Source organism: Arvicola amphibius, chromosome 1 (genome assembly GCF_903992535.2).
Source record: "Arvicola amphibius chromosome 1, mArvAmp1.2, whole genome shotgun sequence".
Lineage (NCBI taxonomy): Eukaryota > Metazoa > Chordata > Mammalia > Rodentia > Cricetidae > Arvicola > Arvicola amphibius.
In genome coordinates, this window is record NC_052047.1 from 13,644,615 (window position 1) to 13,650,646 (window position 6,032).

Sequence of the window (6,032 nt, forward strand, 5' to 3'; positions counted from 1 at the left end):
ATTTCAGACAGTGGGTCCATGATCACCATGGTGGGGATCTGTTGTCTGAGGTTTTCTGTCCTGCCTGGTTCCCACAGTCATTAAGTCCCAAAGAAATCACACAGAGGTCTACGTTAATTATAAACTGATTGGCCCATTTGCTCAGACTTCTTATTAACTCTTACAACTTATATTAGTCCATTATTCTTGTGTATGTTAGCCACGTGGCTCGGTACCTTATTTGAGGCAGTCACATCTTGCTTCTTCTGTGGCTGGGTCATGACTGTGGACCAAGTTTTCCTCTTCCCAGAATTCTCCTGTTCTCATCAGCCCACCTCTACTTCCTGTCTGGTTGTCTCACCTATACTTCCTGCCTGGCTACTGGCCAATCAGTGTTTATCTAAAATATAATTGACAGAAAACAGACCATTGTCCCACACCAGCGATCATGGCAGCAGTCAGGCAGGCATGGTGCTGGAGCAGTAGCCGAAAGCTTCTATCTGATCCCACAGGCCTGGGGCAGAGAGAGATTTAAATGAAATGGAGTGGGCTTTTGACTCCTCAAAGCCTGCCTCTAGTGACATACCTCCTCCAACAAGGCCACACTTCTAATCCTTCCCAAACAGTGCTACCCACTCCAGGCCCAGCATTCAAATCTATGAGCCTCTTAGGGCCATTCTCAATCAAACCCCCATAGAAAAGAATTGTCTGGGAGGTACCTAGCACAGTTTCTCACCATGTAGCTTGACTTCCTGGAGCAAAACATGAGGAAGGGAAGATGCAGAGGTTTCCTGACCCAGGTGTTTGAAGAGACTGCCTTTAGATTCTGATCTAGTGTATGATTCTTCTCTACTCTGTGTTTGCCTGTGAGGGAAGGGTCAGGGTTAGAAAAGTGTCTTTTCTTGTGGCCACTGTCATCACCGTTTAAATAAAAAATGGAAAACAGGGAACATAGCTTAGTGAGCCTTGTTTCTTCTAAGTCACCAACATGCTTGGAAGATGGCCATGTGTCTTGGTCACTGTTCTATTGCTGTGAAGAGACACCATGACTAAGGCAACTCTTTTTTTTTAATTAATTAATTTTTATTTTATGTGCATTGGTGTTTTGCCTGGAACTAGAGTTACAGACAGTTGTGAGCTGCCATGTGAGTGCTGGGAATTGAAACCCAGGTCCTCTGGAAGAGCAGTCAGGGCTCTTAACCACTGAGCCCTCTCTCCAGGCCACTCTTATGAAAGAAAGCATTTAATTAGGGGCCTACTTACAGGTTGAAAGGCTTAGTCCGTTATCATCATGGCAGGGACCATAGTGGCATGCAGGGGACACTGAAACAGTACTCAAGAAATACAAACTCATCTGTAGACAGAGATACCTGGATTTTTGAAACCTCAAAACCTACCCTAGTGGCACATTTCTTCCAGCAAGGCCACTCCTCCTAATCCTTTTAATCCTTTCAAATACTGGCACTCCCTGGTGACTAAGCGCTCAAATAGATGCACATATGGAGGCCATTGTTATTCAAATTACTGTGACAGGACACACCTGTGGCTGGCTGGCCTCCTGAGAACATTCTTTCTGTTGCTGGGAGTGACAGGAGGTTACTGTCAGGTGATTGTTAGCCTGGCTGTTGATAGGAAAGAAACCTCTAACAAACCTCTGCCCCTTTCTCACTTGACATTTGATTGTCTGTTCTAGCCACCATAGTGACACTGGCCTATTTTGCAGGTATTTGAGAAGCTGAGGTGGGAGGAAGCCTTGAGCCCATATATTCTAGACTAGCCTTGGCAACATTGTAAGTAAGACCCTGTCTCACAAAACAAACAAAATGTATGTATTCTTGTTTTCAGTTCAGAGGCATGATCTTTGGAGTGGTGTGTGTGTTAGTCGGTACTCTGTCACTGTGACGAAACACTTGAGAATTAATTTAAAAGGAAGAAAGATTTATTTTGACATAAGCTCAGAAGTTCTAGCTCTTGCTCAGTTGTTTCTGTTGCTTTCAGAGCTATGGTGAGAATATTATTGCAGGGGCCACAGATGCTTTTCTCACAGTAACCAGGAAACCAAGGGGGTCCCAGGAGTCCCTTTAAGGGCACTACCCCTCAATGACCTCACTTCCGTTCAATAGTCTCCATCTGGCAAAGGTCCCACCACCCAGTGGTGCTCCAGGCTGGGGAGTACCACTGGGCATTTGGGGAGATTCAAAATTTGAAGTATAGTAAGTACCTCCCTCAGAGAACTGGGAATAAAGCCATTGACACAACGCTCAAACTGTTGTGCAAGCCTGTGAAAGCAAGCATTTGTGGGTTTTTAATTAAATTATCATAACTTCAATTCAGAATTTGTTCTCTTAGAACATTTGCTCAAAAGACTGCGCGGGTCAGGGTTTTCATCTGCACTTCAGGAAGAGCAGATTTAGTCATAGTCTTGGGATTTACAGGGTGACAATCTAGAGAGATGCCACTGGGTCAAGATGGAGTTCAGAAGGCAAAGAGCCACAAATGAGAAAGCAGTAAATTCCTCATGCTTGATTTTAGTCCTTGAAAAAAAATTCAAGAACAATTTTTGTTTAGGGGTGATGGGTCTCACTACATTGCCCAGACTGGTCTTGAACTTGTGGGCTCAAGTTATAGTCCAGATCTTGAGTAGCTGCAACTCAAGGCTTGTTCTACCATGCTATGTGCCCATTATGTCAGACATTATTCCAAACTATTGAACTATGGACAAAATACCTGCCTCGATATTCATACCAAAGGGCTCTAAAAAAAACACAGGAATAAAGTGTTTAGTGTACTATCACATGTTAGAAAGCCCTGTAATATACGCTACAGGAAAATGAAAACGTTCAAGGTAAGGAACGCGGGGAGGTTGGCATTTTAATTCAAAGATGATATCTGAACAAAGACTCGAGGGCAGTGGGGAAGTCATGCATGTGGACATCTGGAGCAAGACTGAATCAGACAGATGGTATAGCCAATGCAAAGCCCCTGAAGCAGAAGTAGGGTTGCATAGAATGTCTGCCAGTATGGACACGGCTGTATTTGGGCAGGAGAATGTCATCAAGGAGGGGTATAGGAGTACCAGGAGGCTGGCTAGCGATAGTGGGTACGATGGGGAGCAACTGGATGGTTTTACAGAGAGGCACACACAGTCCTACTTATGTGTTAAAATGATAACTCTGCCCATTGACTGGAGAGTAGATAAGGCTGGAGGTAAGACGGTCTGGTTCTAACAGACAACCGCAATAGTCTTGAGGGGAAACAATGGCGACTCCAATTGGGGTGGTAGCAGTGGAGGTGTTGGAGGTTCACGGTTTGTGTTGGAGGCCAAGTTAATAGGATTTCCTCATGAATTGGAAGTTGGGTATGAGAAACACTGGGGAGTAGTAACATCACGTGTTCTACCTTTAATCTGAGAGGTTAGGTATGTGTTCAGATGACGAGAACATGGCTGAATTAAAAATGTGATTATAATGTTGTGTTAATAAATAAAAATTTGGAGAATAAAAATGCCTTTCCCAGTCATGGCAGCTTAAGCCTGTAAGTCCAGCACTCAAGAGACTGAGGTAGTAGAGTGCCATGAGTTCAAGGCCAGCTTAGGTCACTTAGCGAATTCCAGGCCAGAGTGGGCTACAGAGGAAAACTGTTTTAAAACAATGATAACTAAACAGATGGTATTTAAGAGAGTAAATGCTAAGATCCAATAATCTCATAGTGAGTTATTAAAGTCTCCAGAGGGGTAGCTAGGGCAGGGGCCCAGGAACCACAGCACCAGAGAACTGAAGTTTGGGCCCTAATAAGGATCTACATCGTAGGATACAGAACAACTTTGTTCCTGCCAAGGGAAAGAAAGGACCAGGTGATAGACGAGCACTCTTGTGAGGCTGTTTCTTCTTTAGCTTGCCTTGTTCACGCACCTGCGACTTTCACATAGAAGGAGTATGTTGTGAGAGGGTTTGGAGCAGGGAGGCAGAGGTGCTTCTACACCCCGGATAAAAGAGGGGTCCTTTACTGGGGAACATCGCCTTTTCTGAGCATTTCTCTCCCAGTTCTGGGAGAAGTGGGAGTGCAGGGTGAGGGAGGAAGAGGACACATTGCCTAACCCACCACATCAGCCCAACCAATGCTGGCCATGGATGTGGTGACAGATGTTACTGCCAGGTCCATCTCATGCCTTGAGACTGTGTTTTGTAGCTCTTCTTTGGCTCTGGATTTCGTGGTGAAGTCTGTATGGCATGGTATGAATTGGACTTTTTTCAAGGAAGCATCTTCTTTTTAGCCTTTGGGAGCCCTCCTAAAGTAGATCTGGGATAATGTAGCTTGTCTGTGGACAGAGTGGTGGGAGGGGCCTGTGTCTATTCATGGGAGATTATGCACCTCGTTATTACAGGGAAAGACAAAGAAGGTAGGTTTATCCAGGGGTCTTTAGTGCTTTGTTATACCCCGTGTTTTGAATCTAGGGATTTTTAAAAATTGCTTTTCTGCTCTTGATCATACCCTGTCAAGACTAATTTTATGTATTATTTTGGCTGGGTTTTAGTGTTTGGATATGTAATCAAATATTGTTTGCAGTGTGAAGATATACTGGGATGAGGTTTACACTTAAATCTGTGGACTAAGTGATGCAGGTTTGTCTTCCCCCATGTGAGTCAGTGGACCTCAACGAGTCAGTGGAAAGCCCCCAAAGATTAACAGACCTTCCACTGAATGTGAGGGCAGCCTCAGATTACAACCGTCTCCCAGGCTTTTTTCCAGATTGCTGGTCACGCAGACTACCCTGTGAACTTTAAACTCGTCAGCCTTTACAACTTAATGAACTGACTCCTTAAAACCAACCCTCTCCTAACATACATGTTTTATTAGTCCTTCTCTGGAGAACACTAACATACATGACATTTCCTCTATGTTGATGCACATACATGCCACTGCAGAGGCTTAGTGGCTAGATACCATTTTGTGTGGTCTAGAGAATAATTTATAGTAACAATATTTTTAGTGTTAAATGAGTAGGTTTATTAAATAACATACACATATGTGAGAGAGAGAGAGAGAGAGAGAGAGAGAGAGAGAGAGAGAGAGAGAGAGAGAGAGAGAGAGCATGAGGGAGCAAAGTATCATCAAATCAGAAACACAAGACATCCAGTGGAAACTGGCTAGGGAAGTCACTTCAAGGCAGCCAGCTGGAGTTTCTGGTAGAGACAGTGTGGCACAGAGCAGAGTGTCCCCTGGGTGAGACTTCCCAGTAAAAGAATGAACAGCAGGAAGGTAATATAAACATCCAGTAAAATCCACTGGGAAAGTTGAGGCAGTCAGCAGGAGCTCTCAAGTGAGATTCTCTCCATGACTAATTTCCTGTGGCCAGTTTCTCTTCCTTACAGTAGGCACAATATTATGGGATAAATAGTATTAACACCTGTTGGAAATAGCTCACCTCACTGGTCCTCAAAGACACGATGTTCTACCTTGCAGCTGTTTTCTGTTCTCCTCCCACGCTATGACAGGTGGGGCTGGGCAGCCCATCCCCAGACTTCACAGAATATTTTGAGACAGACATGCTTGGGTGTGAAGCTGGTGGGCAGCTCCCGCTCCAGCGTCAGCTTATCGGTGAGCTCAAACAAATGCAGGACTGTTTGTTAATACAATGTACAGACACATACGAAAACATTTAATCCATCAACTGTTACTAAATAAGGACCTGGCATCCATAGATAACGAAGACCATCATCACGTGCTCCTTTGCCAATGATGTCATGTCTGGAATGTCTCATACGTTCTTCAGAGGATTTGGGTAGGGGGCATAATCTGTCCCCATCCCCCTTGGATGCACACCGTCCACAGGAGGCCAGGCTTCTGCATTGTGAGGGAGAATCTCTTAGTGAATTTCCTGCTTCACCCCCTCAGTCTACCCCTCTTTCCTGGTACTTTATAAATGTGTTTAAAATTTCAGGAAACCCAAATGCTGAAGAAACTTGGTTTGGCTACTAAATGGTTTTGTAAATAGATTTTTTAAAATTATTTTTTATTTTTATTAATTATTTTTTAAAATGTAGATTAAAAAA